The sequence below is a fragment of the Pongo abelii genome, chromosome 3 (genome assembly GCF_028885655.2).
Source record: "Pongo abelii isolate AG06213 chromosome 3, NHGRI_mPonAbe1-v2.0_pri, whole genome shotgun sequence".
Lineage (NCBI taxonomy): Eukaryota > Metazoa > Chordata > Mammalia > Primates > Hominidae > Pongo > Pongo abelii.
In genome coordinates, this window is record NC_071988.2 from 171,777,264 (window position 1) to 171,791,352 (window position 14,089).

The following is a 14,089-nucleotide window of genomic DNA, read 5'->3' on the forward strand; positions in this document are numbered from 1 at the left end:
ATCTCCCAAATTCATCTATGTTGTCGAAGATGGCAGAATCTCCTTTTTTTTTAAGGTTGAATAATATCACTATATATATATTGGTTTCAAATCTTGGCCATTGTGACTAAAGCTGCAATGAACTTGGGACAACAGATACCTTTTCAAGGTACTGATTTCATTTTCTTTGGATATATGCCCAGAAGAGGGATTGCTGGATCATATAGTAGTTCTGTTTTTAGTTTTTGAGGAATCTCCACACTATTTTCCACAATAGTTGTACCAATTTACATTCCCACCAACAGTATACTAGGGTTCCCTTTTGCTCACATCCTCCCCAGCACTTGCTATCTTTCATCTTTTCATAATAACCATCCTAACAGGTGTGAGGGATATCTCACCATGGTTTTGACTTACATTTCCCTGATGATTAGCAATGCTGAGTACCTTTTCATATAGCTGTTGGCTATTTTTGTGTCTTCTTTGGAAAAATGTCTATTTGAGACCTTTACCCATGTTTTAATCAGGTTATTTGGCTTTTTGCTATTGAGTTGTTTGAGTTCCTTATATATTTTGGATGTTAATACCTTATCAGTAATGTGGTTTACAAATATTTTCTCCCAATCTGTCAGTTGCCTTTGCATTTTGTTGATTGTTTTCTTTGCTGTGCAAAGCTTTTCAGTTTGATATAGTTCCATTTGTTTATTTTTGCTTTTGTTGCCTGTATGATGACCAAATTACATTCCAAAGCCAATGTCAAGGAGCCTTTCCCCTATGTTTCCTTCTAGAAGTTTTATGGTTTCAAGTCTTACTTGAATCTATTTGGAGTTGATTTTTGTGTGTGGCATAAGATAAAGGTCCAATTTTATGATTTTGCATGTGACTATCCAGTTTTCCCAACATCATTTACTGAAGAGACTATCTTTTCTCCATTATATATTCTTGGTGCTCTTGTTGAAAATTTGTTGACTATATATTCCTGGGCCTATTTCTGGGCTTTTAATTCTGTTCCATTGGTTTACGTGTCTGTTTTTAGGCCAGTATCAAACTGTTTTGGTTACTATACATGCAGTAACATAATTTGAAATCCGGAAGTATGGTGTTTCCAACTTTGTATTTCTTTCTCAAGATTGGCTATTTAGGATGTTTTGTGGTTCTGTATGAAATTTAGAATCTTCAGGATCTTTTGTGGTTCTATATGAATTGTTTTTTCCATCTCTATGAAAAAATGCCATTGAAATTTGATAAAGACTGCATTGAATTTATACATTGCTTTGAATAGTGTAAACATTTTAACAATATTAATTCTTCCAATCCATGAACACAGGATATCTTTCTATTTATTTCTGTCTTCTTCAATTTCTTTCATTAGCGTGTTATAGTTTTCAGTGTATAGATGCTATGGTGTAAATGTGATATTCTCTCCAAAATTCATGTTGAAACTGAATCTCCATTGTGGTTATATTAAGAATTGAGGCCTTTAGGGAAATGATTAAGTCATGAGGGCTCTGACCTTATAAATAGATTAATGTCCTTATAAAAGAAGCTTCAGAGAGTGTTCACCTCTCTTACTCTTCCATCTTCCACCATGTGAGAGTGTCAATGTGAGAAGACGCTATCAATGAAAAAGGCCCTCACTAGATACTGAACCAGCTGGTTCCTTGACCTTGGAAAAGTAGATTTCTCCATGAGACAAATCTTTGCTTGGTGCAGCCCATGCCACAGCTTTCACCAATTAGAGTAGGGTGCCTGAGGCTTTTCATTCTTTATAAATTACTAAGTCTCAGGTATTTTGTTACAGTAGTACAAATGGACTAAGACAACAAATCTGTCACCTCTTTGGTTACGTTAATAAAATTAGAAAGGAAAGAAGAGACATTACAATGGATGCCTCAGTAATAAAAATTTTAAAAGGTCACAAGGGACTATTATGAACAATTATATGCCAATATATTGTATAAGTGAAAATGGATAAATCTGTGGAAATATACAACCTATCAAGACTAAATCAAAAAGAAATAGAAATTCTGAACAGATTAATAACTAATAAGGAGACTGAAATAGTAATCAATGTCCTCTCAACAAATAGAAGCCAAGGACCAGATAGCTTCATCACTGAATTCCACCAAACATTCAAAGAAAAATTAACACCAATTCTTTTCAAACCGTTCAAAAAATAGAAGTAAAAGGAATATTTCTAACTCATTTCATGAGGCCAGCATCATCCTGATACCAAACCAAACAAAGATACCACAAGAAAAGTAGACTATAGACCAGTATCTTTGAAGAGCATAGATGTAAAACTCCTCAGTAAAATATCAGCAAACTGAATTCAACAACGTATCAAGAGCATTATACATTATGACAAAGGGCGGTTTATCCCCAGAATGCTAGGCTGGTTTAACATACACAAATCAATCACTGTCATATACCACAGTAACAGAATGAAGGATAAAAATCAACCCAAATGTCCAACAATGATAGACTGGATTAAGAAAATGTGGCACATATACACCATGGAATACTATGCAGCCATAAAAAATGATGAGTTCATGTCCTTTGTAGGGACATGGATGAAGCTGGAAACCATCATTCTCAGCAAACTATCACAAGGACAAAAAACCAAACACCGCATGTTCTCACTTATAGGTGGGAATTGAACAATGAGAACACATGGACACAGGAAGGGGAACATCACACACTGGGGCCTGTTGTGGGGTGGGGGGAGGGGGGAGGGATAGCATTAGGAGATATACCTAATGCTAAATGACAAGTTAATGGGTGCAACACACCAACATGGCACATGTATACATATGTAACAAACCTGCACATTGTGCACATGTACCCTAAAACTTAAAGTATAATAAAAAATAAAAATAAAAAAATAAAGCAGAGGGAATAAATTGAACCCCAAATAAAAAAAAAATCACAATCATCTCAATAGATGCGGAAAAATCATTTGACAAATTCAACATCCTTTCATGATAAAAACTCTCAACAAAATAGGTATAGAAGGAAATTCCCTCACACAATAAAAGCTATTTATGAAAAGTCCACAGCTAACAGTATAATCAATGGGAAAAAATTGAAAGCTTTTCCTCTAAGATCTGGTATAAAGCAAGGATCCCAACTATTGCCACTTATATTCAACATAGTACTTGAAGTCTCCACCAGAGCAATCGGTTAAGAAAAAGAAATAAAAGGCATCTGATTTAGATATCAGAAAGGAAGTAGTAAAACTATTCCTGTTCACAGATGACATGATCCTATATGTAGAAAACCCTAAGAGCTCCAAAAAAAAAACTGTTACAACTAGTAAAGTTGAAGTATAGAAAATCAATATTCAAAAACGTGAGGTTTAAATTTAACAACATTCTGCAGCTGGTAAAGTTGCAGTATACAAAATCAACATTTAAAAAAATTACATCACTGGTCATTAGAGAAATGTAAATAAAAATTGCAATGAGATACCATCTTTCATCCAATTAGAATGACTATATTAAAAAATCAAAAATAACAGATGCTGGCAAGGTTGTAGAAGAAAAGGGAATGCTTATACACTGCTGGTGGGAATGTAAATTAGTTCAATCATTGTGGAAAGCAGTGTAATGATTCTTCAAAGAACTAAAAACGGAAATACCATTCAACCCAGCAATCCCATTACTGGGTATATACCCAAATGAATATAAATCATTCTATCATAAAGACACATGCACGTGTATGTTCATTGCAGCTCTATTCACAACAGCAAAGACATAGAATCAACATAAATGCCTATCAATGTTAGACTGGATAAAGAAAATGTGGTACATATACACCATGGAATACTATGCAGCCGTAAAAAAGAGTGAGATTGTGTCCTTTGCAGGGACATGGATGAAGCTGGAGGCCATTATCTATAGCAAACTAATGCAGGAACAGAATGACAAATACAGAATGTTCTCACTTACAAGTGGAAGCTAAATGATGAGAACACATGGCCACATTGAAGGGAATAACACACACTGGGACCTACCTTATGGTGGAGGGTGGGAGGAAGGAGAAGATTAAAAAATAAATAAATAATGGATACTAGGCTTAGTACTTGGGTGATGAAATAATCTGTACAAAAAACTCCCATCACACAAATTCACCTATGTAACAGACCTAAACATGTACCTGTGAACAAAATAAAAATTAAAAATTTCACACCTGTAATCCCAGCATTTTAGGAGGCCGAGTTGGGTGGATCACAAGATCAGGAGTTCAAGACCAGCCTGGCCAATATGGTGAAACCCTGTCTCTACTAAAAATACAAAAATTAGCCAGGCATGGTGGCAGGAGCCTGTAGTCCCAGGTACTCAGGAAGCTGAGGCAGGAGAATCCCTTGAACCCGGGAGGCAGAGGTTGCAGTGAGCCAAGATCACGCCACTGCACTCCAGCCTGGGCAACAAAGCAAGACTCCATCTCAAATAAATAAATAAATAAAAATAATAAGAAATTTTAAAAACAGTTGCATTTCTTTACACTAATAACTATCTAAAAAGAAAATTAAGAAAATAAATCCATTTACAATAATAGCATAGAAAAAAATAAAATACTTTTAATATCTTACAGATATAAAAGCTAAAACTCATAGATTAGAAAATTTGCCCCAAATCACAAAATTAGTAAAATGACAAAGCCATAAGTTTGCATCAGAATGCAATATTACAGTCTTCAAACAATCTTACTTTTTTCGTGATTGTACTTACCTGGGCCCACTGAAGTTCTCACAGCTAACTCAGTATCATGCATTCCATCTCTTAATATCCAACCATGTTACAAAGCTAGTTTAACTTTGGAGGTATCAAAATCAAATAATTACAGAAGAAAAGTTTGCCACTCTGCTTTGGTCATATAATCTCTTTTAAGCAATAATTTCCAAAGATTTACCATTGCCTTTCAGAAAGATTTCCATCCAAAGCAAAAACCCTGGCATTCAAGGCCTTGTTGTATGTAATCTGTTCCACTTCCACTGTAAAGCCTATCTTTACAAAGCCTGTTTTGAACCATCTTCCTCCTTAGGTAAAATCATTTATCAGGAGTGTCTCATTTACCATATACTACCCAATAAAAACAAATCTCCAATATATGAACATTCGAATTACTGATGGCAATATAGAGGAATAATTTTATTTGATAATGTTACAAAAAAATGCAATAATACATGTGAGGTGCTTAGAAGAAGACCAGGCAAAAAGCGAAAGGCCAATTTTATTGTCATTTAAAAACTGGAACTACAGAATGAATTGTTTCCTTTATATTTTAGACTTGCTGCTCTCACTCATTCTCTGGGCTTCTTCCTGTTCTGCAATGTTTGGAAAACATTTCCATTTTGGTTGAGAAGTAATTTGGACATTTTTCTCTAGCCTGTCTGAACTGATAACCTCCAGCTGTGTTGCTAAGCAGAGTCTGTGGATGCTCATGAAGTTATCTATAAAAGAGAGCAATTCACCATCAAATGAATTTGTACTTCCTTAGACGTTCAAGTCTTTTTCTCTTTTTGCTTATCTGCACCATCTCTTGGGTTTCTCTTTACACTAGAGTTTACTTTTTCATGAACACAGACACAAAATACAGTTAATAGATTTATTTTGATAGAGAAAAAACATTTTTTCCAACTGAATGTTCAAAAAATAAATTTTGAGAAAAACGGTTTCACACAAAACATGGATATACACTAAAAGGTTAAGAATAGTAATCTCTTGGTGATAGAAACATGATATTTTAATTTTGCTCATCTGTACTTTCTAATTTTCTACAATGCAGATATATGGCTTTTATAAAAATTTTTTAAAAAACCACAACTCTGGATCAGCTCAAAATTATGGCAGTTGTACTGTTATTGTCTTATTCAAATAAAAACTTGATATAATTTGAACTTCATCTAAGAGGAAGAAACCTAAAAGTTCTTTAGTCTGGATGCAGAATACAACAAAACTGAATTCCCAATAAAGTCTAATTATTTTTCTCTTAAATTATTAAATATATATGCTAGCCATGAAAAATAGCAAGTACTTTTGTCATTTTAGACTTATTTTAATTTTAGTCCTATGGGTAGAGTCAATGCTCGCTGTCAGTTCTATTTATTGGAGGTTCTCTATTCATCTCTTTCCATTGCTGTTTGTTCTCTAACATCATCTTTCAGAAGGGCTTAGGGGGAAATGTATTCTTTGACTTTTTAGAAGTGCAAATTTTTCCCATATTTTTGTATTTCAGGCTTATTTGGTTGGGGATTAAATCCTTGGGTTACTGTGAAATAATAAGACATAATATATGTAACTGCCCCCAGCCCCTGGTCCAGAGCTCCTAAAATCCTTGCATTTTCCTGAGTGATAGGGGTGCTAGGAGAAACTTTTGTTCTAATATTTGATCTTTGACTCTGGTTCCTGACAATGAGCTCCTAAATCCCTTGAAATTTACTGGGTAATAAGAGCATATTTTGTTCTAATGAGGTGACTTTTGCTGGGCTCCTAAAGGGGGCTGGTCACCAGGATGACCAAGCCATGATTGGAAGCTTGGAGATTTCAGCCTCACCCCTCATTCTCTAGAGCAGACAGAGTGCCTGAAAATGGAGTTAATAAACCTCCATAAAAGACCTTGAACTATAAGGTTGGGAGAGCTTCTGGACTGGTGAATGCATCATGTGCTGGAAAGGTGGCACAACCACGTAAATGGGCACAGAAGCTTCTGTGTTCAGTCCTTCCAGAGCTTGCCTTGTGCCTCTCTTTATCTGTATTCTTTATTATATCCTTTATTGATAAACTGGTAAATGTAAGTAAAGTGTTTCCCTGAGTTCTGTGAGCAGTCCTAGCCAATTATTCAAACTGAGTTGAAGGTCATGAGAACCCTGATTTATAAATGGTAGGTCCGAAATATAGGTCACAGCCTGGAACTTGTGATTGGAATTTGAAGTAGGGGAGAGTCTTCTGTGACTGAACCCCCTTAACCTGTGGGATCTGGGGCTACCTCCAGGCAGACAGTGTCAGAATTGAATTGAATTGAATTAGAAGACAACCCAGCTGGTGTCCACTGGAGAGTTGCTTGGTTTGTGGGGAAAATCCCACACACATCAGGTGTCAGAACTGTTGTGTTGAGTGGTGAGTGAAAGTGGGAAAATAACTTTTCCCCCCGTATCTCAGAGTTACGTTTTCTTTCCTGAAGATTTTTCATGTATTTCCCATTTATGTATTCATGTTAAATGTTGCTGAGGAGAAATCCAAGTTGAACCTGATTTTTTTTCCCCTTACAGATGGCTTGTTCTTCTCTGCCTCAATGCCTAAAGGATTATTTATCTGAAGTCCTTTCATTTTACTTGGATATGTGTGGTTTTTAAACTTTGTGTGTTAAATTTTCCTACAACAGTGTGTTCTCTTTCACTCTTCAAATCTTTTCATCTTCTTTGATTTGTTCTTTGTTTTTTGACTTACATCTTTAAAAAATCTTAATTTGTTTCTCGTAATTAGAGATACCAAACACCTATGATAGAGCTCCTTTGTCTTTAATATCAGTCATTTTCTCTCTTTTGTTTTATAAAAGTTTTTTCACTTTTCTCATTTCTATCTCATGTGTCCCTTCCTTTGTTTCCAACAGTCTTACTTTCTTGAGTTTATTTCCATCTTTTTCTGGTATCTGACCAACTTTTCTAAACTCTTGTATCTTTGTCTGAATATCTATTTATTAATGCCATCAAGTCCTGGCAATGAATTTTTATTTTATAAATGTCTTCATCGCTTCTTTTTTTTATTATACTTTAAGTTTTAGGGTACATGGGCACAACGTGCAGGTTAGTCACATATGTATACATGTGCCATGTTGGTATGCTGCACCCAGTAATTCGTCATTTAACATTAGGTATATCTCCAAATGCTCTCCCTCCCCCCTCCCCCAACCCCATAACAGGCCCCAGTGTGTGATGTTCCTCTTCCTGTGTCCATGTGTTCTCATTGTTCAATTCCCACCTACGAGTGAGAACATGCGGTGTTTGGTTTTGTGTCCTTGCGATAGTTTGCTGAGAATGATGCCCTACAAAGGACATGAACTCATCATTTTTTATGGCTGCATAGTATTCCATGGTGTATATGTGCCACATTTTCTTAATCCAGTCTATCATTATTGGACATTTGGGTTGGTTCCGAGTCTTTGCTATTGTGAATAGTGCCGCAATAAACATATGTGTGCATGTGTCTTTATAGCAGCATGATTTATAATCCTTTGGGTATATACCCAGTAATGGGATTGCTGGGTCAAATGGTATTTCTAGTTCTAGATCCCTGAGGAATTGCCACACTGACTTCCACAACGGTTGAACTAGTTTACAGTCCCACAAACAGTGTAAAAATGTTCCTATTTCTCCACATCCTCTCCAGCACCTGTTGTTTCCTGACTTTTTAATGATTGCCATTCTAACTGGTGTGAGATGGTATCTCATTGTGGTTTTGATTTGCATTTCTCTGATGGCCAGTGATGATGAGCATTTTTTCATGTGTCTTTTGGCTGCATAAATGTCTTCTTTTGAGAAGTATCTGTTCATATCCTTTGCCTACTTTTTGATGGGGTTGTTTGTTTTTTTCTTGTAAATTTGTTGGAGTTCATTGTAGATTCTGGATATTAGCCCTTTGTCAGATGAGTAGATTGCAAAAATTTTCTCCCATTCTGTAGGTTGCCTCTTCACTCTTAGAGTAGTTTCTTTTGCTGTGCAGAAGCTCTTTAGTTTAATTAGATCCCATTTGTCAATTTTTGCTTTTGTTGCCATTGCTTTTGGTGTTTTAGACATGAAGTCCTTTCCCATGCCTATGTCCTGAATAGTATTGCCTAGGTTTTCTTCTAGGGTTTTTATGGTTTTAGGTCTAACATTTAAGTCTTTAATCCATCTTGAATTAATTTTTGTATAAGGTGTAAGGAAAGGATCCAGTTTCAGCTTTCTACATATGGCTAGCCAGTTTTCCCAGCACCATTTATTAAATAGGGAATCCTTTCCCCATTTCTTGTTTTTGTCAGGTTTGTCAAAGATCAGATGGTTGTAGATATGTGGCATTATTTCTGAGGGCTCTGTTCTGTTCCATTGGTCTATATCTCTGTTTTGGTACCAGTACCATGCTGTTTTGGTTACTGTAGCCTTGTAGTATAGTTTGAAGTCAGGTAGCGTGATGCCTCCAGCTTTGTTCTTTTGGCTTAGGATTGACTTGGCAATGTAGGCTCTTTTTTGGTTCCATATGAACTTTAAAGTAGTTTTTTCCAATTCTTTGAAGAAAGTCATTGGTAGCTTGATGGGGATGGCATTGAATCTATAAATTACCTTGGGCAGTATGGCCATTTTCATGATATTGATTCTTCCTTCATTGCTTCTTTAAGATTTTATTGATGTCGTGGAGAGTTTTGGTCACAATTTTCATGGACTTGGTGGCTACATTTATCTGGTAAGCTTTGTGTGTTACTTGTTTTCCCTGTTACTTTAGTATAATAATGCCGATAGCCAAAAGTCAAAAGAGATCATTTAAAGTGAACTTTTCAAGTAATGGATATACAATATACTTAAAGGTAAATACTTAGAAAAAGAATATAAATAACTAAAACCAAATAGTTGAGTAAAAGTAGTCAGAGAATTTAGAAATATACTCATTTTCTCATTGCTTATAGTACGGAGTTGATATATTTACTAAAAAAATGATTAAGAATATTTAATAAAGTATTAACTGAGTACGAACCCTCCAAATTATCAAAAGAAATAGAAAGCAAAGCAAAGGCAGGTTATTTATGAGTTTTTTAAGTTACAGAAACAGAGTGAAACTTAAGATAATGAACAGAACTAACAAATATATCAGATAAGAAAACTCACTCAAAAATAAAGAGAGGCAGAACTGATTGAACTCAGCAAAATGCTAAGATATAAAAGAAACAACTTTATTTTTTTTGAAAATCCACTTTTATTTCCGTAGTTTGATAATAATTGTTCCTATGAAGCATTTACAAGCTAGACTTTTCACCCATCCCAACACAGAGATGCAGGCAAGCAGTGCTCACCTTGCTGGAAAGAGGCACAGACTTTCTGTAGCCTCCTTAAGAGGCTTATAAAATATTTATTCCAATAACCTGGTGGTTAAAACTAAAATTCTTTTTTAATTATTATTATTATACTTTAAGTTTTAGGGTACATGTGCACAATGTGCAGGTTAGTTACATATGTATACATGTGCCATGCTGGTGTGCTGCACCAGTGATTCAAAAAACTTGAAAGTGAAAAATAGTGGGCAAATATGTCAGCGTATATAAACCGTTAGGAAAGAAGCAGTCATGATCTTAATATTCAGAGCCAGCTGAATTCAAGGCCAAAAGTATTTAACCAAAACAAAGATATTTTATCAGAATAAAAAACATGACACACAACGGATATCTAAAAGTAACAAATACCTATGCACCTAATAACCAGTCAACAACATTTATGAAGCAAAAATACAAGGTACTTCAAGAAGAAATATACAGAAATACATTAATGGTAGTAGTTTTTATTCATTTTTTCCAGCTTATGAATGCTCAAACAAAAATAAATAAGAATTTGGGGAAAAAATGCCTAATAAAATAGATATATATGCTATTTTTTAAAAACCACTTTTATACTCTGGAAACAGATGATAAACTTTTTTTCCAAATATCTATGGACCAATCATATTATTTAAAAAAAAATCCTATAATAGCCCTCCCAAAAAAATGCTAAATTCTGAAGGAAAAAATAAGTAAAAATAATATTTTCTGATATGAAAGACTGTAGACTAAAAAGACAACAGTGTGGTCCTGGCATACAAACAGAACAGAAAATGAAATAGAATACATCCAAAAATAGACCCAGTACATACAAAAATTAACAAAGTGGCATTTCAGAAGTGTGGATGACAATGAATTACTTTATAAATACTGTTGGAACAAGTAGATAGCCATCTAGAAAATTAATAAAATTGGATCTTGTGGCACAGACTATGAAATATCCCTCAATATTCATTCTCTGCTTCTTTTTTTGTCACAGAATTCCTGATCTTTAGCTGGATACATAGTTTCATTTCCCTGATTCCCTGACTGTTCACTGTGGCCTTGTGACTTAAGTACTAGCCAATAAGGATGAATATAGAATTGATATACAGCTTTCAATAAGTGTTTTTAAAGGGAAAGGATGTGGCTTTTTTCATCCTTTCCTCCTTCCTGCTGGAATCCATAAGTCTTGGATGGCACTCCAACAGCCATCTTGGACCATAAAGTGACCTTGGAAATAGAAGTTTCTGATAGTGAAGTAATGAAATGGAAAGAGCAGAAATCCTTCATCATGAAATATCACACAAGCTCTGAATCTGCATGAGAGAGACACAGAAACTTCAGTCTTATCCATATCTCATCACTTTAATTATCATTCTTAGCTGAACTTAACCAGTAGAGTTCCTTTTGTCCCAGTATCATATCTTACACCAAAAAAAACTCCAGAAGTCTTAAATATTTAAATGTTAAAAACAAAACAAAAACTATAAATGTATGAAAACATGAGAGAATTATTTTTATAATTTTGAGGTAAGAAGGCCTTTCTCAATATAATACAAAACTAGACAACATAAAATGAAAGGTTGATAAATTCAACTACATAAAAATTCTACGTGAAAAAAAAACACCATCACAAGGTTAAAAGAAAACAACAAATTGGATAAAATATTTGCAACATATTTTGCATTACACTAGGGCTAAATGCCACTAGCTCTGTTGAAAAACTGGCAATGATTATGAACAGACTGTTTCTAGAAAAGAAATGTGGAGAAATGACTTACGACCTCCAAAACTATAATTTAATAAGTTTGTGTTGTTTTAAGACATTTAAAAAACAGGAAATGTGAATAAGTCTTAAATATATGAAAAGATGCTCAGTCTTACTCATAATAACAGAAATACAAATTAAAGTTACTAAGAGGTAGCATTTTCTACCTATTAGATTGATAAGAATCAAAAACTTGGCAATACCTAAGAACATGTTTTCTCAAAAGCTTGCCCAAAGAATATATTATCAGTGTAAATTGATACAACATACTGACAGCAATTTGACAATATATATGAAAAGCACAAGCATACATAGTTTTTGACCTAGGAATTCCAGTTCCAGATATTTATTCTACAATACATACGAATATTTGCCAAATTATTTATGCACAAGGATATACATCATTGCATTATTTGGAAAGATTGGAAAGGACCTAAATGTCCATCAACAGGAGCTGCTTAAATAAAATATAGTATATTTACACAATGGAATTCTATGTAACTGTTAAAAGGAGCTTTCTATATACTAATTTGGAATAAAAAGATATATTGTTAAGTGAAGGAGTGCAGAAAAATATGTGTATTATAATTCTTTTTGGGCTTGCAGAAGCAGAGAAATATATATATACACATACATACATATGCTTGCTTATGTAATGAATATCTTTCTAAACATATATAAGAAACTCATAACAAAGGTTGCCTACAAGGAGGAGAAGCTGGCCAGGAGAGAGGAAGTAAAGGAAATGTACTCTTAGTATTCATGACGCTGTGCATATTTTTAATGCTGTAATATGTTTATATATTACCTATTCAAATTAATCATTTAATTAGATTTAAATACAATAGAATAAAAATGAATGGCTCACAAAATGAAAAAGATAAAAATTCTAGTTTATAATCTCCAATTAAATGTGTCATCCTGGGCTAACATTAATGTTTGAAAAGATATGTAGGCTTTCAATTTCAGGTAACATTCCAGATAAAAAGTTGAAAGATTTCAATTAGCTAGCTCTATAAAATGCATTGTTGCAACAACAAACCTAATGTTAAAATAATTTATTTATAATTGAAACTTAAAAAATAATAATTCAAACTTGAAAAAGGGACAATGTTTATTTCACAGTGTAAAAACAACAGTTACAGCAATCCCAAATAGCCTCAGTGTTCTGCCATTAAAAAAAAATTAGTATGGAAGGCCAAAGCAGGCAGATTGCTTGATCCTAGAAGTTTGAGACCAGCCTGAGCAACATAGTGAGACCCTGTCTCTACAAAAAAATACAAAAATTAGCCAGGTGTGGTGGCACACACCTGTAGTCCCAGCTACTCGGGAGGCTGAGGTGGGAAAATGGCTTGATCCTGGGATGCGGAGGTTGCAGTGAGCTGAGATCGCACCACTGCACTCCAGCCTGGGTGACAGAATGAGACCCTGTCTCAAAATGAAATGAAAAGAAAATTGGTAAATTCAATAAGAATAGAGTCTTTGTCTTGTTCCCTGTCATCCCCAGAGGCTGTGACAGAACCAGACACAGTATAAGGGCACAAAAGTATTCTGAGTAAATTAAATATGTAAATTGAATTGTATCTAAAAGAAACAACGAAAAACATAATGCTATAATGTATCACTGAAATTCTTTGTAAATTCGGCTGTGTTTTAACAAATACTAATCCAAATTTCTGCTGTTCTGATTTTCACAACGTCTAGGGTCTCACTGACTTTTTACCTGGCACATTTACTGTACTGTTAGCTCTGGAGAACAGACTGTAAGGTTTACAATTTATGGGCAAATTTTCATATTGTGGCACTTTCTCTCTCTTCACACACACGCACGTGCACACACACATGCACACACACATGCTCACATGCTTCTCACTTTTACTGTTGTCAGGCTGCTCACTTCTCATACCAGCTGCTCCTCCCACCTGCTCCCTCCAAACATAATGTAAAGCTTCCATCTGATGCACAGAAGGGACACCAACAAAGATAAGAGTAAGTTTCTGAGGCTGGTTCTATTCTCCATTGAGGCAGAGGGTGTTGAAAGAGCTCAAAAACTAGGTAGCAGGAAGATAATGTGGTTTCAGTCTAGACACAAAAATAGAAACACTTTGGCACCAATCAAAGTAAAGGAAATTGTCCTTTTAGGGAAGGACTTTTCCTTCTAGATGACGTTCAAAATCCCAAGTCCCTTGCTAAGAATGAAGGGCATTTAGTGATAAAGATTTAGTCTCTTCTGAGAAAGTCATGGAATTTCTGATAAGAATTTCCATGTCTTGATTTCCAACTAGTGGTGGGGTTTAG